Raw genomic sequence first — 24,423 nt, forward strand, 5'->3', positions numbered from 1 at the left:
TTTTGATTTGATGCATTTATTTGATTTTATTAGGAAAATCATTATAAAAAAATACTTACAAAGTTAGTACATTACCTGACATTACAAATAAATACATTTATAAAATATTTTCCAGGCCGGATAGCCCAAAAAGCTTATTAGCTTATTTCCGCTGGGATCCTTTAGCCTATTTCCGTTTGGGATCGTTTTTGTCAAATTATCTGTAACGTTTATTTTTCATAAACACTTTATAGGTCCATGGTATAATAAAAACGATATTTATTAGGAAAACAGCTGCACACATTTTAATAACAGTGCATCCTTAACAATACATAGGCCTATATTACAATACAACATTTTAAAATACTAGAGGGTGAGCTCGCTTCGCTCGCTCCCCCTCTAGGAAGTGTAGACGATGGTTCTCGGAATGATAATGTTCTCCTTATACATTTTCTGTCGGTTACCATTATTGAAAATGCTTGACATTCGTAAAACTGAACTACTTTGTTTCACAGTGTTTTAGATGATTAATAACATTTTAAAGTATAGTTTTTATTGTTTGGTAGGGCCCTTTGGGGAGGCGGAGGTCATTTGAGGGAGGTGCTTATTCGAGGGATATATGTTAAATTTTTTAGTTCTAATATAATATGGTAACATTTATAATCAAATGAAATCCTCTCATAGATATGAAAAGTGGTAAAAAAGAATAACAAATGCTTGGTAAATTGCAGATAACAGTGCGGTGAATTCTACTACAAATAGTATAATTGTGTTATTATAAATATGTGGATGGACGTTTATTAGATAGTTGGGTTGTGGGGGGGGGTTATTATTCAAAGTGATGTTTTATTGGAGAGGCGTTTATTCAAATGAATACCATCCTAATAATTATTAATACATTATTTAATTTAATCATCTTTTGAAACTAACTGCCGTGACAGAGTGGGCCCAAGAAAGAAGACATTACGGCTTGCAACATGGGCAGACATCTCGGTCCTAACGGGACACAGGAAGATAGCCTACAGTTATTCCTGCAAGCTTACTCAATAAAACTCAGCTATCGGGATTTCACTCGAAAAATGTCTTATCAAATCTCCCTATGTAATTTTATAATACTATTCCCCACAATATATTCTGATTCTTTATGGCGTATATTTAATTTGATCTTTATTAATTTGCAGTATAATTCCTATTATTTAACTACTGTACCTTCACACACGTGTGGTATGTTTTAAAATAAACAAAAAACTGAAATGGTTATGATTAATGGCCAATTTTTTTTTCGTCTTCCAAAGGGACACTGTATTGATTGATGGAAAGTGCCTGTTTCCAGTCACCTTTAGGGTCAAATCTATTATTTTAACTGCTCCCTTGTGTATAAATGAAAGAAAATATTTGAAACTAAGGTGAACTTATCTTAAACCCGGAAATTACTTTGACCGGGAAGAATTGAAATTGAGAGGAAAATCCAATGTTGAAATCATAAATGTTGTTAAAAAACTCTTTAAAATATCTTCCTAAGATATAAATATGGAACAATAGCGTCGGCGTGCACACTAATGTTATCAAATCTACGTTTCGCGGTACATCTCGGATAGATAAGGTAGGTATCCAAGGCGGAGATTTGTAGAGAAGTTTTTGCATTGTGCTCGCCTATGTCAGAATTAACCATAATTTATATATAGATGAACAAAATGCATAATTTCAGCCAAATAACGACGTAAGTTATCTAGCGCCATCACACGACTCGCAGACGGTCAAACGTCATAGGGATCATCTCCTGCATTTTACTCTACCAGGGTGGATTTTATCTACGATATTATTGTAGGAATCCTTGATATAATATAATACTCATTTCTAAACATTTAACCATTAATTACGCGGATATAACAAAAAAGGGTTTGAAATATTGATTAACCAATCATGGAGGTATCTCCATGAACCAATAATGCCTATTATGTTACTAATCACATAAAGGAATCGTTATGCATTTATTAAATATTAAATAAGTTATTAAAATACGAATATTACGTGTAAATGCACGGGATTTTACTTTTAAATGTCATGTTATGAATTCATTTTTTATTTTATTTATTTTTTATAATTTAATCAAAAGTCCTCACGTTGTCGGCCTACCTGGTAAATTTTCAAGGTCACAGATAACACCCTGGGGTCGTCAAGTAATCGTCGCGTTTGACGTTCGTCGCTTGATGACGTCATTATGCGCTTGTATCTCATGATGTCTGTGTACATAGACTCGTATCGATCGAACTCCGTCAAGGTCGCTGCAGTGCTGTAGTTGGGATTGCGTATCCCCCGGAGGCTGAAGTCAATAGTGGCAGTAGAAAATTTCTCGTTTGACATTGATTTCAACCAAAATTGTTGATGAATTTACGCAAATAAACAGCTGCAAAGACATTTTGCAGATTAGGGTGGAAAATGGATACGCTTTGATTTAACAATATTTAATTATATCAACGTCACTGTAATAATTATATTTGTTAGCTATGTATAGGCCTATGTTCTATATTCCCCACCCCCACCCCACCTCATTACCAGACGTAAGCGAAACGTAATTGAATACATCACGACGCAATACCGTTGGTATTAAGGCGTTATTATGTACGTAAGCGCACTGTCAAAAATATTATGTTGAACGCATACAAATTGTTTGTCGAAATTACACAAATATTTTTTTCAAGTGGGATCGGCTCTATCAAACAGCAGATTTGATCAAATTTATCTTTGAATTGACAAGTTTGAGACGTATTTTGATATATTGTCAAGAGATATAATTTTGCGAATCATAATCCTCTGGGGACAGGAACGATACCGGCTGTCGAAAAGAATAGAAATGTTATTACTGACAGCAGGGGGGAAAGCTCCATTTATTGTCAAAAGTAAATTGACTTTAGGCCTATAGGGAGCTTTGCGATATGACCTACGACCAAGAATTGTATAAATTACGGTATCATGCATTCGTATTTTGTCGAAATCGTCGCCGTGTCACTCTCTAAATTGATCCCGAATTTTACGCGATGTCGACGAGTATCTTTAGTGCACCTGTATGTTGAGACGGGAACTTTATAAATAAATATAGTGTAGCCTACCCTCACTTTTCCATCATGTATTCATTTTGTCCATTTGGTCTTGGTCATGCATCACTTACCATACATAGTTATCAATGTGTAAATCGTGGGTTTAAAAATATACCGTATAATACCCGCAAGAACATTATGACGGGTCTCGTAACATGAAATCAGTAAAACTGTTAAAATCATGTTGATGACAATGCCATGATTTCTACACCTATTGATATCAAATATGCTCATCTATTTTAATAATTTAAATATACTGTATTAATAATAATATATGACTTATGCCATTGTACCATGAAAAACGATAACAGGGTGTATTATAACGATATACCGGTCCTGTTTATGTATTAATTAATTGTCTATGGCTTGTTGTCTAATTATTTATGTTTATAGCAATGAGACATTAAACTGTAATTAATAAATGTTCACTTTAGGCTATATATACTGTGACATTCAACTTGGTGTAGAGTACGGACTAAGTACAACGACCAACCTTGAATTAAAAATCATGTGACTTTTTCCAAGGTCAGTCCTCTCCTGCATGCTGAACGTAATGTTACTAATTTTGTTGAGGCCCGTTTTGTTAGAATAGAGCCTACTTGAATTTAACATTAATCTAGTAAATTATGTCCATTCCATATGATACATGATTCAAATATCGGTTTTACCGTATAAATATCTTGAAATACATAATTTGAGAGTGATGAGAGGAGTAGCCTCCCCCATATTTGTTGCAATAATGTTAGGTGCATTGTGGGAACATTTTCAATTTTTCGTGTGTGCAGCTAGCAGCAAAATGCAAGAGGAGCTAGCTAGCTGAGAGATCGCGAACTACTCTCCGTCAGCATTATAAACATGGCGACTGGTTTTAGGATTGAAAATACAGGATAATTGACGTTTTCTTCTCGGAAAACTACTTTTTCATCAGGTAAGTTAACAATGAAAAATTTAAATGATTATTTTCTAATGTTTATTATCAACCAAAGAGCCATAGGCCTATAAAACAACTTAGTTTGAGTCTCTACTGTGTGCGACCCTTCTTTCAAGTGTGTGTTTGGTTTGTATTTTATGAGAGAGCTGTGTATTGTGTGCCCGCGGCCGCGCCGTCCCGTTCGTCGTGTAATTTTTTTTTTAGTTGTGAGCTAGCTAGCAGACGACGTTCGACTTGTAAATAAGCCTATCTGGGCCCAGGGCAGTAGTTTTAAAGCTACCTAGGCCACTGGCTAGCTTCATATTGTAGAGGGATTTGAAAATGGACTTTTTAATATAAAATTGATTTAAATAAATGCCCTTTTTTGGCCTACTAATACTAAGTTAAGGGCTAGGCCTACTAGAGCTCTGCAATAGTGTAATACTGTAGAGGCTATGCCTGCCTAGTTAGTAGTTTAATAATATAGGCCTTGCTGGCTAGTAGTTAGCTTCTTGTAGAGGTAGGTGGGCTAAGCCTAGATTATGACCAGAGCTAGTTTTATCTTTCTATTTTTAGTTAGTATAAAAAAAAATAGGGGCCTGGCCTAACTAGCTCTACTACTACTGGTTATACATTGTGCTACTGCACTTTTGCAATTACTACAAAAATGGGTTGTCACATTTTATGGATGTACGGAATTGTAGATACTACGGAAATACATACAAACTACAAAAAATTACGATTTGTTGTAAATAAATGGAAAATAGTTCATTTATAATAATCATTTAAATTTAATCCAGAAAAAAACCCGATGCACATTGTTGAATTCTAGAAAGGTTTTGGAGTCAACATTATTTATTAGCTCTCATGTAAGCCAGTATGAAGTCTCATTGATGGTCTTAGATAAGCAAGAGTGAGCTGCATTTAAGAAGTCATTGATGATCTTATGATAATATAATGAGTGAGCAAAGCTAAGAAGGTGCATTGAGGGAGATAAGCAAAAGTGAGCAGAGACATCATAAGAAGTCGCATTGAGGGAAGATAAAAAAGAGCAAGTAAAATTCTAAAGTCTCATTTACTTAGTGAGGATAAGTAGGAGTGAGCCGAGTTTATGTCTCATTGACGGAATTAATACAAGAGTGAGGAAAGCTAAGAAGGTATATTGATGGACAATAAGCAAGAGGGACCAGGGCTAATAATAAGAAGTCTCATCAAATCAAGATGCAAGAGGGACCAGAGTAAAAAGTTTCATTAAGGGATGATGCAAGCAAGAGTGACCAGAGTAAGAAGTTTCATTAAGGGATGATGCAAGCAAGAGTGACCAGAGTAAGAAGTTTTATTAAGGGAAGATGCAAGCAATAGTGACCAGAGTAAGAAGTTTCATTAAGGGAAGATGCAAGCAAGAGTGACCAGAGTAAAGAAGTTTCATTAAGGGAAGATGCAAGCAAGAGTGACCAGAGTAAAAAGTTTCATTATGGGATGATGCAAGCAAGAGTGACCAGAGTAAGAAGTTTTATTAAGGGAAGATGCAAGCAAGAGTGACCAGAGTAAGAAGTTTCATTAAGGGAAGATGCAAGCAAGAGTGACCAGAGTAAGAAGTTTTATTAAGGGAAGATGCAAGCAATAGTGACCAGAGTAAGAAGTTTCATTAAGGGAAGATGCAAGCAAGAGTGACCAGAGTAAAGAAGTTTCATTAAGGGAAGATGCAAGCAAGAGTGACCAGAGTAAGAAGTTTCAGTAATGGAAGATGCAAGCAAGAGTGACCAGAGTAAGAAGTTTCATTATTAGGAAGAAGCAAGCAAGAGTGACCAGAGTAAGAAGTTTCATTAAGGGAAGATGCAAGCAAGCAAGAGTGACCAGAGTAAGAAGTTTCATTGAGGGAATATGCGAGAGTGAGCATAGTTTAAAACTCATTGAGTGAAGATGCAAGCAAAACTGAGCAGCGTTAATAGAAGTCTCATTAGTACGCTCACGCTAAGGTCAAATTTTCTTTCGCAAAATTTGCGAAAGGTCTCCGATTTTATTTCTCGCAAAATTGAAAATTTTTTAGCAAATTAAAAAAACCATGAAAATGGCTAAATTTTTTGCCTAGATACATCAATATATATAGGTTGTTGTCTTGTATTGTTTTTATCTTTATTCATTCAAAATTTGTGATTAAAATACAAATAAAACATGACCGCATTAAAATATGTTAGGCCTATCTAGTGCAGCCTCACCGGCCTGATGCGATACCAGTCGTCACGGCCATAGCCTATAGGAGGCCTATTCAATGGTTGACTGTGCCATAGCCGAGTCATGTATGATCGGCCTCGGGCATCTATCAATTATCAGCATATGCAGCCTGTTTTTTTATCACAAACAATATAAATAATAAATACAGTAGTTTTCGTTTGTGTTATATATGCTTCTTATTCACTCGCGAAAACATCGTAACACACACCACCACAAACGAACTACAATGTCGGAATGTCCATGCAGCATGTTTGTTATTGCGCGATATTTTCATCTATACACATGCGCAGTTTGTTTGTTCGTAATTACAATTACTGCGCATTCATAAAATAAATTCCCCTTAGTCGGCCGCATGTACATTTACAGATATGGCGATTTACAAAAACGCCTGTACAATTAATAAGCCTCCTAACGGAAAACTTGTTTTAATTTATTCAAGTGACGTGAAAAAAACGTCATTGATGGCAAGGAACGCTACACCGCTGGCACTTATTATAGGCTGGCGACGGTGGCGAAGTCGTTGTGATTTACATAAAACTTTAATATTTGAAGCCTAAGCGAACGAAGTTGAAATTTTTAAGGAAAAATTATTTTGCAAGTTTTGCGAATGATATAATTTTTTTTTCCAAGTCCAATCGCATTTTGTGAAAACACGAATGGTAAGCGTGAGCATAGTATTTAGAAAAGATTCAAGAGCACGTGAAGCAGGATTTGTACGGTAATTGTTTTCACCTGGTACACCAAATTTCAATATTTTTAACATAAAATGTAATATTTGTTCTGAAGCACTATAATTAAGTTTTATCCAATGCATTACAACATAATCATTGTCAAAGATGACTGGATTGAACGCAAGATCTTGGACACAAACATAACCTGCACATCTCCAATGATGCGTGATAACATGCCTGACCTTTCATGCACTGTGTGTATGTCGTATTCATCTGCATTTCCTGTGTTGTATGCAGCCACCTGGCTGGGATGTTGCATGTACATCTTAACACTGTTTCCTGTGCTTTCTTACTGTATTAATAAGTATTGATTTTGCAATGGATGTATTGTTGTCTCTAATATTACAGACTATGACTCCATTTACACTTTAGCTTTTAGCGAGCCCGACGCCGGCTCCGAGCCAACAGTGTACAAGTGTAAACACTCTGGGAACAACCGAGCCGGCGCAATTTTGATCCTAGTCTAGGCAAATTAATAAATTGTTGATGAAGTGTAAATGGGGTCTATATGACATGTTGTCCTACTGCAGTAACTTCAGTAAAAAAACATTACAATACGTTTTGCAGTGACAGCGTGTAATGACAGGCCTCAACAATGTTTTAACACAGTTATTGGTTTGAACTCAATCAAACTAAAGCTCTGTGTATACAGTACTATGAAACTAGTTTGACATAAAAGTGTAATGGGCCCTAAATATGGTAGTGATGTGCCCCAAATGTGGTAATGATATCATGTCATCATCACCATCATCACATTTTGTTTTGTCCCATAAAGTTTGATAATGTAGACAGAGCTTTAGAATCCAAGTCTAAGAAGATGCTCTGGGGCCTTTTTAAGCTCCGGGGCCCCTGGGTTTAGCCAGTGAGCGCTCATAGCCATTATGCCACTGACCTTGTGTCTTGTACTGTACAGTGGTGGTGGTGCTAGCTGGTGGAAGAAAGGTCTAGCGTCTACAGTCAATGAAGACTTCCTTGGTGGCCCCTAGCTAACTGAAGAATACAGTATACTTGCTTCTGGTCTAATTATCCCCTATGCCGGGGCGAACCTGCACTGCACTGTACATCCGCTCAGTGGATACAGCTGCAAAGGAGGAAAATATAAATGTTTAATTCCTTTTTTTTTTTGGTTCAGTACATTCCTTATTACTGTGGTAATGATGATCGATATAAAGTGTTTTATTTTTGTGAGGTGAGGTAAATGAGAGTATGTCACGCTTTTCACTCGTTTGTCACTATAACATTCACTTGGTGTAAAATTGACGAGCGTACACAGTGATAATGACAATGTCATGATGATGTTACTATAGCAATGACAAATATATGACTTGTTTTCAGAATTGCACTGTACTACTACAGTATAGTATGTATGGAAATAAACTGAATAATACTTAAATGCAACAATCTACTATAATGTACTATTGATTGTATTATTATTTACAGTTAGTGCTTCTAGTACTGTATGTCAAAATCAATATTGAAATTCAAACAAAAAAGCAATTAATTATCAACTTTTTCATGTACTTTTAAACTTCGTATTCAACAAAATTTTAATTGTTCATACTATAGGGTATTATTGAAACTTAAATATTACTCAATTTTGTTAGCTTCATCATTTATTTGTTTATTTATGTACTGCTGTTATACAGTACAGTACATTTTATTTCTCCACCAGGCCAAAAAAATTCATTGAATTCATATACAATTGCTCAAAAAAATTGATTTAAGTTGAGTAATAACACCGAAAATGACAATATACTGTAGTTATCACAGGACATGCTCATTTTAAAATAGTGATATTGTTCATAGTTTACTTTTTTCTATCGCAAAGGCAATATGTCTAGATACTGTAGTAGTAGTAGAGTACTAGCGGTTCAAAGTGGCAGGCCTAGTAAGAATAGCATTCCACCTCTGTATGACATAATATAGCAGCCTGAATAGGGAAGGAGCTGTCACCACTAATCAATCTAGGCCTAGTATGTTATGTTGCAGGCATGTTAATCTGGACTTATACTCACTAGGCCAATGGCCTCCCAATTCGTACTCTTGCCGTTTCATATTAATTATTCTATTTATCAATTTACAATCCAGATTTCAAAATCATATTTTGTTCAAATACTGTATAAATTTTAATGTGTCATGAAACAAGAAATAGCAAATAGGTCATATTGGTTTTTTTTTGTGACCGTAATTGTGTATTTGATAACATGACATGAGTGTCCTGAGGCTTCTTGTAAAACATGATCTGCAGTCCAATCTGTACATTGTTAGCCTTATGGGCATTTTCTGTTTTTCGGCATACAGTACTTGGTTAAAAGTCCTCCTTTAAAAATAACTTTTTTTTTTCATAATTATTTCATCTCTATTTTACTAAAATAATGTTTTTGGTTTTTATTATGTTAAAAATAATATCGTGACATTTTGTAGCTATCAAGTGAAAGTAATATTTCTCTACCATATTGTCATCATCTAGCAATATTGTGCATAGACATAATAGCTTACTGTAGACAATAGTAAATGTAACATTATAACTTTATTTTGTCTGGGACATCATTCTGTATTAATATTTTAATCCACCAGCATGGCTAATGATATTAAATACCTTGATATTTTGTAGCTATCAAGTGAAAGTAATATTTCTCTACCATATTGTCATCATCTAGCAATATTGTGCATAGACATAATAGCTTACTGTAGACAATAGTAAATGTAACATTATAACTTTATTTTGTCTGGGACATCATTCTGTATTAATATTTTAATCCACCAGCATGGCTAATGATATTAAATACCTTGATATTTTGTAGCTATCAAGTGAAAGTAAATGTTTCTTCTCTCTACCGTATTTTCATCATAGACATTAGTTTATTGTAGACCTGGAACTGTATATTAACTTTATTGTGTCTGGGACATCATACTGATATTTTAGTCCACCAGCACTGGCTCTTGGTTGGTAGCTTTCTACCTAACTGTATACAATTTTACCATGGAGAAAAACTCTACGATTTAACCTTTTATAGTAATTTTGTTTCTGTTTGCTCAGTGCAAACACTTGAATATCTATGCAGACAATATCTATGCTAACATTCATGTGATTTAGCATGAGTGATATGGTTTCCCCAGGGACTGTTTATCATCATTAAATGGACCTGGAATCTCTACAGTATACAAATAACACAGTTGTGTGAATGGACTTTAGAGTGCACAGTATTTACATACTACTATATATACGGGTGCCAAAGGTAGCGATGCGACTGTAATATAGGTTTGAATAAAGGTGGTGGAAAGGCTTTAAAAATACTGTAATTTAAGCTGGTCAAAACACATTGGCTCACTGGCTGGATAGCTATATTTAAGTAATTGATTGTTTAGTATAGTATTAGAGATACTGTACATGTGGACCTTATTTATTTTATCAGACATTACTGTAGTAAAGTTGGCAGTGGAGATGTGTACTGTAAAGCTTGGTTTATGCAATACAGCACTTTGCGTCCAAACGTTACGTTGCATCGCTAGTGAGAACCACGCCTAATGGTCACAAAATGTTGAAATGAAGTGCTGAACTAATGGTCTTTCCCCCTTTTTGAAACTGCCTGCTTGAAATGAGCAGACATAACTGTAAATACCCAATAAAGTAAATTTACTCAGTATATAAATTAGTTTATGCAGTAATACCAGCAGAATCTATTTATGTCCGTATACTATCTATTACTATTATGTAATACCTCATTTTTACTACCGCTATTATTTAACTTAGTAGTAATATACTATTTAATTTTATACATGATTGTAGCATTTTAACAATCTTTTATAATTGTTTGAGAGTATTTGTGCTGGGCAGATATTTCCTATTGGTACTATAGTTTTTTTAGCCAATTATTAGGTGATCATTTAGAATAAAATGATCACCTATTGTTATTGTATGAAATCTTTATTATTATTTTTCTTTTTTTTTTTCTTTTTATTGTTTCTGTACACTATTTTGTGTAACAATTATCTCAAAAAGTTTAATATCAATGATTACCAAAATTTCAGAATATCTTTCAAATAATATAACTTAATCCTAATGAGCTTTCCAGCGTGATCACTCATCTGTGACGTCATTTATACGCCATTTTGTGAAATCACATTATCAATCATATCTCCATAATTCATTATGACATATTAATGAAATTCACTACAGATAAACTTCAGGTCAAGGGTAAAAATATTAGCAAATAAAAAGTTGCGCGTTTCAAGGTCATGCACGTGAAATCGCGCGTAAAAAATTTAAAACGCGCAAAATTAGGTTTTGATCAATTTAGAGCATGAATTAGGCCATTTGCGCATTTCAAAAAATTACTGCGCAAAAATGCGTTTTTGTGCGCACGATTCTTAAAATGCGTAAAAAAATAAAATTTGATGTATAAATCACATTCTACTCACAATCCTTAGTACATTCACCAATTTTGAGTCCATTCCGACTTAAAATAACGCTATACGAGCACGTTAAAAATGACAAAATGCGCACACTAATTGTACAAAAGTGCTAAAAATGGTAAAAAATAAGGACTTTTTAAAATGAATATAACTCTTCAGAATGGCAGATGACCCCCAATTTTTTTAACTTATTATGGAAGCCAATAAGTTGTAGATACAAATGTATACACATTAGACGTACAAAATGGTATGACGTCATCAAATGGCCACTTGAATTTAAAAATTAGGAATTTTTTTCTTTTTGTGTGGGTTATCACATTCAATAGAGCGCATCTCCGTTATTTGTGCCCAATTTTTGCACAACTTTTAGTATGTGCTTGCTCAATTAATTATTCTTCTAATGAGTTGTCAACATTTTCATTTTGATGACGTCATCACGCGTAAAACCTTGAATAACCTAGGTCGTGTAATTTTGGCTAAACCATACATTTGAATATCTTATAGCTCTTCAGAATTAAAGGTGACCTTGAAGATTATAACTTATTATGAAAGCTGATGAAATGTAGATATGAATTCATATACAAATTAAGCCTATCGGATGTTGTGACGTTATCACATGGCCAGTTGAAGTTAAAAAGTAGTTTTTAAATTTCTTTAGTCGAAGTTATACAAATTTCAAAGAGCGCGCATTGCCCTTCTACGTGTCAAATTTTCTTCCAATCCTTATATTTATTTGCTCAATTCATTATCTTTCGAAATTGTCATCTTCGAGTTTATTTTGATAATTCCATCATTACCAAAAATTTAGAACACGATGTGGGTCCCGTAATTTCACCTATGCTACACTGTATATAGATATACAGTATATACTGTACATATTGTATATGACACATAATAGGTACCACTCAGCACTATAAGTGTATATGCATCATGTCATAGGATGGCGTACATCAACTTTTTACGATCGTACGTGCATGTTTAAAAAAATGTTAATTTCATTAAAATGATAAAAATGATCACCTATAATTCGTCAAAGTGACGAATTAAATTCTAGTTTTATTAAGCATTGTCTACACTATCAAACTACAGTATTTTGACAAAAAATGTTCGGAAATATGGTAGTGATATGCCTAAATATGGTGGTGATATGCCTAAATATGGTAGTGATATGCCTAAATATGGTGGTGATATGCCTAAATATGGTAGTGATATGCCTAAATATGGTGGTGATATGCCTAAATATGGTAGTGATATGCCTAAATATGGTGGTGATATGCCTAAATATGGTGGTGATATGCCTAAATATGGTGGTGATATGCCTAAATATGGTGGTGATATGACTTCATCATGTCCATATATTTTTTGTTGTTGCATAAACTTTGATAGTGTAGACAGAGCTTTAAGGAGGCTTAATAAACAATAATAGTGTTTTATCAATTGTTTTAAACTCAAAAGACTGTACTGTACAATACCTACTGTACAGTACAGTATGTCGAATATAATTGGACTGGCAAGCATAAAAACTATATGTTGACAACAAATTTGTTTTAAAAATGTTAGTTCTTCTCTGCATACTGTACACAGGATAGTAATTCTTGTAAAGGAAAAATATTGTGTTGAGCCTTGTCATTATACTGTAGTTGTAATACTGTATATTAGTCGTGTGCCTTTATTTGTGGGTACACATTATTATTACTGTATTATATTAAAAGTTCATTTTCTTGTTCTGTTACAAATGGCTTTGCCATGGGGTGTGATATTTGGCATGATGCCACTGTCTGAAATCCATTGTACAGTAGTAGAGCATGCTGTTACCATGGCGTTCCCAAGGAAATTGTAAGTGCTGTTAAGAGGCAGACATGTTCAATGCTTAATGAATGATGAATGCTCAATTGTTAAACTCACTGGCTGTCAAAAAATAGTAATAGATCATTCATTTAAATTAATGTTGACAATATTTGCAGTTGAATGTTATACAGTATATAAACTATTATATTTTTTCATTTATTATTTGACATTAAATCATTGCTTTGTTAGTAAGTTTGTTCTGATGAGACCAGGCTTAAAGCTCTCTTGAGCTTTTTTCTTCCTGACTTTGCATCTTATTAATTTAAAATAATAAGTTATATTAATTTGTCTGATGCATTGTGAAATAAAAACGAATGAATTATTAGAAAGAAAAGAAGTTATTGTTTGGAAACATGTTTTGTACCTCCATGGCTCCAAAGTACAACAGGCTTAATTGGTGAACAGTTTCTAAGGATCTGTTTCTGCTGCATAACGTCGAATACAGTGTTTATTTCAAAATATATTAAAAATATAATTTTAATAAGACTGTATTTCTGCTCAATTTTTAAATAACCATTTAACACGTTCACTGCCACGGCGTATTTATACGTCAAAAATTGCGTGTCGCTACTTGCCAAGACGTAATACTACGTCAAAATCGTAGCACTTTTGTATTGTATGTAGAATCGCTGGCAGTGGTGATTGGAACAGGAATTATCGCATGGCAGTTTATGAATGATGTACGTAAACGATAATCTAAAAATAAATGTCATATGTTTGTTTGTGTTTATTCCCTCATGCATTGAATATGGTTGATACAATGGCGCCCTCACACTCAATATAATCATCTCAAACATGTCATAAATTGCGCTAATAGTAAATAAAAATAATAAAGGATGAAATGATTCAGTGTGGTTTACTGTTTTTATCTCTCGATGATAGGGTGGGTCAGAGGATGGGGGTCAGATATTGACCCCAGCTTGTGACGTCATTGGAAATAAATACTTTATCTACATCATCTTCATCGTCTGCCATAAGTATAGCTATAGCTTGGTCAGCACTAATGTTTCCCGCCATTGTGAAAAGCAATGTGGGCACTGATGTACCGCATGCACGTGGACAATGACGTATGAGCGTGGACAATGACGTATATGAACAGTTTGACCGATTTTAGCGCGGAAAATTCCCGACGTATATTTACGTTCCTGGCAAAGTCAATAAAATTGTTGGACCATTGCCAGTGACGTATTTATACGTCTCAACGGTTTTTCCCGCCATCGTATTTTGAATGACATCATGATAGTCTGTGACCAGATGTTACACTTTCAAACTGTAATTTAATATGTACTGTAAACGGGACTTGGCACTGGGACAGAAATTACGGAAAATGCCTTGGCAGTCAATGTGTTAAATCAGTGGATGGTCGTCGACGGAAATCTTTAGCAGTACCCAAAATGCAATGGGCACTGCTGGCGGTCAATTCAAAGATTACTGCAGTGTAGTTGGCGCAAGGTCAGCGGCTGTCAAATAACCGTTACTTTTCGTTGAACCGGGATAAATTTCATTTCAACATTTTGTTTAGCAATATTGCTAATCAAACTGATTTTTTAGTTGAGAAACATAGTTTTTTATTGTATTTTTTGCTACACGTGTAAAAACTATGTTTCTCAACTCAAAAATAAGGTTGTTTTGTATAGGTTTTTGCTATGCTACACTGGCGAAATTATTCATTGGTTGAAGCTAAAAGTAAAGGTAACTGGTTAAATGACATTCTAACACCAAATCAATTTGGTGTTTTTAACCATTGTTTTCAGGCTGCCATTAATAACTGTTATTGAAAATTTGTTCTGTTTCTGCTCCCCAGAAATTTGGGTTAATTTATTCACAGGGTTATTTACAGTATCTGCAGCAGAACCATACTCGTTTTATGTGGTCATCAGGTATCACTACTATACAGTAGTTAACCTTGAATTGAATAGTTTTTCCACCCTTTTTACATTGTGGGTAGCCTGTGGTTGGTCTAATAATAGTGTTGATGGTTATTGTGGGTTGATCAAGTTTGTGGTTATCAGTGATTGAAGAAAGTAGGTGAAGTGTATAGAAACCAAAACATTGAAATTTGACCAGATGGTGACCTTCAATAAATACGGACCTATTTATGCTGCGAGGGGAAAAAATTATGTGAGAAAATTACGTCCATTTATTTGCAGAAATCTAAGGACAGATTTCAAATCACTATTTGAATGGCTATCTCAAAATAGAATGCTATATTAACCAGTTATTGCCGTGCAAATTTAACTCAAACGGTTAACCCTTTAATCCAAAATTTGTCTTTGTTAAATTAACATTTCTGACCATAATCACAAGCAGAAATAAAATTATTATAAAATAAAACTGGTTAATTTAATGTTATTCAGCAGAAATGCCCTATTTGCTGCTACCCTTTATAAATCTAAGTTTTCTAAACTCCCTATTTATAAATGGAACAGTCTCATCATGATATATCTTGTATAAAATACAAGATATGATTAAACATACAATATGCAACATACAGTAAAGTAGGTAATATTTAGATTGCTGCTATACTAAGTATACTGTAACAATGAATCCAAACTATAATGTCAATGATTTTATTTCTTTGCAATGTATAGCTTTCTTGTTTTTTGTTAAAAAGTTATGGAAACAAACAATTTGTTTTCCCTTTACACATACACTGTACTGTAGTTATTTCTTTTTTTCAAGACAATTACCTGATTATCTGTTTTTATCTTATAGTGCTTTGGATAATCAACTTTACAATCTAACAAATTAACAAGGTAATTTTTAAGTTATATTTTAATTTTTTTGACGTTTAACGTATATTTCGGTGTATAAGTCGCACCTGTGTATAAGACGCACCCCCTAACTGAGAGTAAAATATCGGTATTTTTTATATCGTCGGTGTATAAGACGCACCTTATATTTCATCAAAACAATGTTTTTTTTAAATTGTAATCAATATTATTGTAATAATATATTTTTTTATATCTGCAACGGCGTCCTTTATTTAGGTTTTTTCTTACCTAGGCTCGGCCGCGCCCAACCTCAACAGCCGCAACATCGAGTGCATGACCGTGTGTGTAACATGTACGTGTGGGCTAGCCTCGCTCGATCATTTCGAGAGGGCGCACGTTTTCACGGACAATCGTATTCGATTAGTATCTATGTATGTATCCGAGAATTGAAGTGTGTACGCTAGGTCCATGCTATAATCACCTGGAGAATATACAGTACTAGTCAAATACCGTACATCATGTGGCCGCCAAGAGGGCTTGCACTGGGGGTACGGCGATCGTGCGTATAACTACTGTATAAATAAATACTATTCCAATCGTACGTAAACGTTTACAAATGAAATTTTATCGCCATAATGAACAAATCTTTTCATCATATTTAGTATAACATCATGCTAAAATGCCTTGAAAACTAGGCAGAAGCAGGTTGCCGTTACGTTAGTTAGTTATTGTTGCCAGCCTAGGCCTAGCCTACTAAGGCCTAGCAAACGAGGAGACGATAGCCTAGGCCTAGCCTAGGCCTATGTACAATCTGTGTGGTGAGGCATTTATGTTTGGTGTATAAGACGCACCCTTAATTTAGAGGTCAAATTTGCGTGTCAAAAGTGCGACTTATACACCGAAATATACGGTAAATACCACCGCTTGACTGTGTGTGGTATTCATGTAGAATTCAAATTGTAATCGTAGTATTTCAGCTTATAATATGACTGATTATATTGTATATTATTCAACAGTAACCATATCGCTAAAGCGTGGTTCCTACTAGTATGGAACGCAGTGACGTATAGACGCAAAGTGCTGTATTGCGTAATCACAAGTGGGAACCTACGATGCAAAAGTGCGGTTTGATTTCACGCAGGCGGGGGAAAACATGATTATGAAGCGTGGTTCCCACTAGCGACGTAACAAATGCCCTTCTAATAATTGTGTTTGCCCCACCTACGTGAAATCAAACGATGTTTGCAGCACTATTGCGTCGTCGGTTCTCACTTGTGATTATGCAATACAGTACTTTGCGTTGATACGTCGCTGCGTTGCGTTTTACTTTTAGTGGGAACCACGCTTTAAACAGACGTAGCGCTTATTAGACTGATTTTTTGACTGTAGACTGTATTGCTTATTTGACTATATTATCACTTATTTGACTATTGCTTATGGAACATGACTGTATCACTTACTTGACTATCACTTATTTGTCTATCACGTACTGTATTTGATGGTATCTCTTGACTGTTTAGCGCTTATTCAACTACTGTAGCACTTACTTAACTGTAGCACTTATGCAACTATAGTGCCCAGTTAACTGTAGCGCTTATGTAACTACTGTATGGTGCCCAGTCAACTGTAGCGCTTATGCAACTATAGTGCCCAGTTAACTGTAGCGCTTATGTAACTACTGTATGGTGCCCAGTCAACTGTAGCGCTTATGCAACTATAGTGCCCAGTTAACTGTAGCGCTTATGTAACTACTGTATGGTGCCCAGTCAACTGTAGCGCTTATGCAACTATAGTGCCCAGTTAACTGTAGCGCTTATGTAACTACTGTATGGTGCCCAGTCAACTGTAGCGCTTATGCAACTATAGTGCCCAGTTAACTGTAGCGCTTATGTAACTACTGTATGGTGCCCAGTCAACTGTAGCGCTTATGCAACTATAGTGCCCAGTTAACTGTAGCGCTTATGTAACTACTGTAATTCAATTCAATTCAATTAAAACTTTATTATCCCCATGGGGAAACTCTGTTGGCCTTTTCAAAAGTACAGTACATACAAATATAAAATGGATACAGTACATAAAATATAAAATACGATAAAAAAAAAGCCATACAAAATATACATATAAAATCCTAAAAAGTCGATTTAAAATACTACAAAAAATAAAACTATCGCATAAAATACGATTATACGATTATATAATGAATGATATTATCATTCATTATATAATCGTATAGCGGCAGGGACGAATGAATTGCCATATCTATTTGTTTTAATTTTTCTTTGAAGGAGTCTGTCACAACGTTGACTTTTGTTAAATTTATAGTGCAGAGGATGAGCGTGGTCTTTTAAAATAATTTTCAATTTTTTAATTACTAATTCCTTATATAAAACTTCAGGTTGAATTTGTTCAGAGCCTACTATTCTACTGCCTTGTTTAACTATTTTATTAAGTAAAAGTCTATCTTTAAAACGTGAATTACCATAATAACATATTAGGCAAAAACTAAGTACACTGTTTAAGATAGAAGTATAAAAAAGTTGTAAAATAGTACGGTCAATCTTAAAAGAGTTTATCGTGCCCAGTCAACTGCCCAGTCAACTGTAGCGCTTATGCAACTATAGTGCCCAGTTAACTGTAGCGCTTATGTAACTACTGTATGGTGCCCAGTCAACTGTAGCGCTTATGCAACTATAATGCCCAGTTAACTGTAGCGCTTATGTAACTAATGTATGGTGCCCAGTCAACTATAGCGCTTATGCAACTATAGTGCCCAGTTAACTGTAGCGCTTATGTAACTACTGTATGGTGCCCAGTCAACTGTAGCGCTTATGCAACTATAGTGCCCAGTTAACTGTAGCGCTTATGTAACTACTGTATGGTGCCAGTCAACTGTAGCGCTTATGCAACTATAGTGCCCAGTTAACTGTAGCGCTTATGTAACTACTGTATGGTGCCCAGCCAACAGTAGCGCTTATCAGTTACTGTATTTTCTGTATCGCTTTTGGGTTGTTTCGTTTATTCAACTGTAGCGCTTATGTAACTGTAGCGCTTATACAACAATATACTGATACATTGATAGCACTTATTTCTGAGCTCTTATTTATTTTTATATTTGACTACAACACTAATTCTACTGGATGCTCAATTGATCGTTTACTATCCTGGTATCCTTTGTAAAGGATACGATGACTCGTTTCGTCATTGGCAGTGAATATTCCCGCAGGATGGTCTTTGGTCTGAATTCCCTCTTTCCTGCGGGAGCCAAGTTGTCAGAGAACTGCAAGACATCAAGTAGCCATAAATAAAACCAACGATTTTTTGTTGTTCAATCTGCTGTGTATTCAATTCTTTAGCTCTGTCTACACTATCAAACTTTTTGCAAAAAAAAGTGTGATGTGCCCAAATATGGTAGTGATATGCTTAAATATGGTAGTGATATGACATCATCATGTCCATGGGCACATCACATTTTGTTGTCACATAAAGTTTGATAGTGTAGACAGAGCTTAAGATACTATACTTAGTTTTATTAAATATTTTGTATAATTGGGATCCTCATTTAACTACACATTGCTGTATGACCATACTGTACCAGCTACAGTATGCGGATTTTATATTACCCGAAACTGTCATATCAACTGATTTCATTTCATTTCATTATTTATTTGGTCTATTTAAGTAAATACAAAACAACAAAAAATAAAATTGGGGAGACCAGGGTCAACCTAAGTGAACTTAGACCCCATTTACACTTACGATTTAGGCCGGCCCTGGGTCGGCAATTGATAAGTGTAAATACTCCAAAAAGTTAGGCCGGCCCTGGGCCGGACGCAGATCTGGGCCACCTCTCCAGGTAGGTTTAGGAGCGGCTTTTACGTTTGGGCCGGCTTACGCAGTGAACCGTGAACAACGTTTGACCTTTTTATGAGGTGGTTGTTATGACTATCCGACATTCTCAGTACATACCTTCCTCCTTTTTTCGGGCGACAATTTGTTTTCTTCATCATTTATATACCGGTAGTTAAATTTATTTTTAGACATCTTCTTTCAATAAAGTATTCCTCCGCTTGTTTCGCATATACATAAAATACAGCCATATTATATATAAAACAGTGGGGTTCATTTTGTTTTTAATGGGACAAAAAACAACAATACAGTATAAATATAAAATGGTCGGTTCGCGCTGAGAGTTGAATTGACGATCGAGAAAGAGAAAAATGTAAACAAACTGTACTTCGTATCCCAGCATGCAATGGTACTTCCGATAAAATTATTTACGACCAGTAATCTGCGTCGCTAGTGTAAACGCTCTGGGGCCGGCCTAAAAGGTAAATATTTGCAACCGGCCCAGGACCGGCCCTGGACCCAAACGTAAGTGTAAATGGGGTCTAAATCACTGTAGCTGAGCTGGTTGACCCAACCCCAAAGTCAGTTTACACATAAAAGACGTAAAGACAAAATACTGTTAATACTACAGTATATACTTATTGCAGTAACTATATTATGAATAATGCAAGGCAGCTGTTTTAGTAATAATTTTCAACATGAACCTAATTCCTGTAATAATGTAATTATATCAGTAAAGCCTGTCCTTCAACTGTCCCAAGTATTGTCTTTATTATTATCATTAGATCTTAAGCTTTTCTACAGTACAGCATGTCAAAGGTCAACATTGCCACCTTTCACAGTCCCTTATAAGGCAGGTTGTAGATTTCCACCGAAATACCACAATCCTAGGCTCCGGTGTTTTCAAAAACTACCGGCATAGACTGCCTAAGTTGGGGCTGACAATGCCTGTCAAAGGGCAGAGAAACCAGACAGGTGTGCTTCGTTGAGGCCTAGCACTTTCAGATTAACCTCTCTACATGAGTGAGAGGTTGACGTTAGAGGAGGTCTTCTTGATCATTAGTGTTGTATCAAGACAACAGCAGAACATACCAGAGCTAGAAGTTGTTTTAATGATACTGGTATTCATTATGTCAATGTCATGTAAGATATGTACTTCGTCTGCACATTTATATCCATCAACCCTTGCGTTAATTAAAGTTAATTTTCAGTCATGTTAGTAAAGGTGTTGTTGCCAATATTAGGCAGAGTATAAAACAAAACCTATTGATTGAATATATAGGTGTCTTTTAAAACAGTTTGTGTCTACTAAAAAATACTGATTTCTTTCTAGGTATCCAAAATAAATATGTTGCCAAAAACAATTAAATTTTGAAATCTGTCAAATTTACAGTATATTTTGAATGAACTGTGTTCTTGCGTATCATGTTATAGTCGGTACAGCCATTCATACAACGTTCTAATAACCATTCGGTTCTGTACTTGTGTATAAAAAATTAAACAGAGCAAAACACATACAGTATTTTGACAATTAACTATAACATTAACAATAAGAATAGCATACAGTACAATAATAGGTAGAAACAAAGGGGTTATGAATTTGTAAAGACTTGACCACTGATCTGTTATTTCGTAATATATAGCATGTATCAGTGGTAAAAACTTTAAATTAAATTACAAAACTTTTGTTATTGTTTTTTTTAAAGCACAATCAGAATCACTCACATCTTGATACATTATGGAAAGCCCAACTGAGCAAAAAAGAATATTTATTGCGTTATAACACAAAAATAAATATGGCAAGCCCAATTGAACCAAAAGAAATATTATTTTGATTTATATTAATATAAATGTGGCAAGCCCAATTGAACAAAAAGGAATATTTACTGTATTTCTAAAATAATAAATATGACACGCCCTAAACAAATTACAGTATTGTATAAGAAAGCAACTATTTGTTCAAATAGAGATAAATATGATATAATGCAAAAAATATAATTTACATAATTTCTGTTTAAGAATATTAGCAAAGATAATACCTATATGCCTAGAGCATATGCCAAAGATGAGAAAGATGCGGACTTGAGAATCCATATTAAACAAACATGCAGGTTATAATAAATCTACATTATCCACAATACAAAGGAAATGCCCCAGGAATATGTGTACCATTTGTTTTTATCCATGTCTAATGTAGTCAAAGTCGACATGCTGCAGCCTGATAATAGTCTCATAAAAATGCTATATATTCTCCACTTTTTCTCTTGTGTTTAATGAGATGCACCAGAATTGTAGTAGTAGTAGTTAGTAGTAATTTACAGTATTGTACATGTGTGTTACTGTTGCCGTATTATTATTAGATCATGTACTGTATGCTGTGTCACTGTGTGAATTTTGTTAACTTACAAAGGTGGAGTGTGAAATGAATATGCTTTGATTACTGTATAAGAGTACGTGTAATATCATACAATGCTAATGTTTAAAAACATTGTTTGGTGTGTGTATACTGCTAATTAACTAACAAAGAGTTTTACAAACCAGTCAATAAGTACAGTGTAGAACCACTGTTGCGCTAATAACTAAACATTACAGACAATTAATGTTAATGTTTAAAAGAAGAAAAAGTATAATATAATAATTGACATAAATTGATAAAGTATAAATTAATGTTATAGATTGTTAATTTTACTAATAATTTTGGATAATCAATGAATGTTTTACAGTTTTTTAGTTGGAGAAAACGACCAAGACATTTCATGAAACCACCAGATCTAGACTTAAAATAGAGCGTGATACTAATTTCTCATCCATGATCATTTAGGTATACTGTATAGAAATTAGTAACGTTAATTAATTATCATCAACCAGTCCTTTTATCGTGTTTGAAAATGCTCATCAAGTTTTTTCATTGTTGAATTCATCTCATGATCTCATGTTCAAATGGTCCCAAATTCTTTCTGATAGTGATATGAAAAATTATAAATTTGAAAACTAGAATTTCTTGAAAATTGAACAGTTTTTCCCACCTGATACAGTCAACTCTCCCAATACCAGAAACCTAATAGATTGGCCTAATATGTCTGAATTTCCGGAAAGTGCGGTATTCAGAATGTATTTTTATGATAAAATGAATTTCGGTCCTTTTGAAACTCATGAAAAGTCTAGTAATTGGGCCAGTTTCTGATTGGTATAGAGTCGACTGTATGATCTGTGTCTACTTTTGGAAACTTCATTGTCCTCAAGCCATTTTAAGTCTTGTTATTATCTGTGTCCAACCAAGCATGAATACTGTATGTCCAGTGGCAAGCTGCAGATATGCTGATGGTCAAGGCTGGTATCTTCACAAAGGTCAATGAGTAGATGCAAGGACAAATTAGACAATTGATCAAAGTTACATGTGATTCAATGAGATCACTTTTTGACCCATCATTTGTATTTTCAGTGCTATTATTAGTATACATAATCAATTATTATTTTGGCTTTTACACTCACTAAGGAATTGATTATTTCCGAAAAGCTTACCTTAGTTATATTCACTAACGTCTTTTATTTACAGTAGCCTCTATTACTAAACATTTTTTTGTCAGTTAGCATCCAGTTTTTACCTGTGTGCCTAAATATGGTAGTGATATGCCCAAATATGGTAGTAATATGACATCATCATGTCCATATGGGCACATCATATTTTTGTCAGTTAGCATCCAGTTTGATAGTGTAGACAGAGCTTTAGAGTTTTTCTCTAATAATTTGTCTTTGTCATGTGGAAATGATTTTAAACAAATTCAAAATACATTAAAACTGGATGTGACTAGTTTTAGGGTTATTATCAAAAACTAGTGTCACAATCACAAATATAGTAACATATCTTGTAAAGATCGTTGTGAAGATGCTGCACTCCCCAACCCAGCAAACCTTCAATCATATTGAAATCTAAAGAATTTAAAAGAATGTGTGTTGAAAAATGAATAGTTAAAAGAATTTAAACTTTACAAAAGGTTATTGATATGTAAAACTAACCAACTATTAAATCAGAAGCTTTATCCAGCTTTAGAAAGCCTGTATTATTCGAGTTCTATAAGCACAAATTATTTCACTATTCAAATCAAACATTTTATTTACTACGCTTTAAAAATGTTCAATATTAACACTGTAACTAAGAAAACAAAATATATAAAAATGATTACAAATGGAATATTTTTGTTTATATTTATTATTTATTTAATTAATTTTTTTAGGGGGACAATATACCTTTAAAATAAATTTCATGAAACATGCATGTAAATTAAAAGTATGTATATATAAAATATTACTAGACACTATGATATAGATTGAAGGTCGTTTTTGCTCAGAAGGTTTTAATTGAAATTTCAGGATTGTTGTATTCAAGTGTAAATAAGTTTTTAACTTGGCATTCCTTGAAATCAAGCCATGTTGTTTTGTTCTCTTTTTTCAATTGTTTTTTAATAATTGATTAATAAATAAAACTCAAACTTTAAAAAGCATTGTCTTTATAAAAAAAAATAGAATATGTTCATTAAATTATAAAACAAAGAATGTAGTAGCAATGCTTGTGTAATAATTTCTGGCCATGGCCATAGAATGATATTTTTCTAGATATTAAATCGTTTTCTTTGGATTTTTGACAT

The 24,423-nt window shown here is 34.2% G+C and overlaps 1 protein-coding gene across 2 annotated transcripts in view; it reads left to right on the forward strand.

The window, feature by feature from the left end:
* The first annotated feature begins 3,906 nt into the window (after positions 1–3,906).
* LOC140054859 (uncharacterized) overlaps positions 3,907–24,423 on the forward strand; it is a 102,493-nt gene continuing 81,976 nt past the window's right edge. For both annotated transcript variants that reach the window (XM_072099998.1, XM_072100073.1), the window contains exons 1-2: positions 3,907–4,005; positions 15,933–15,973. The gene's annotated coding sequence lies outside the window, so the exon portion shown is untranslated. The remainder of the gene's footprint in view (positions 4,006–15,932; positions 15,974–24,423) is intronic.

This window comes from Antedon mediterranea, chromosome 1 (assembly GCF_964355755.1).
Source record: "Antedon mediterranea chromosome 1, ecAntMedi1.1, whole genome shotgun sequence".
NCBI lineage: Eukaryota > Metazoa > Echinodermata > Crinoidea > Comatulida > Antedonidae > Antedon > Antedon mediterranea.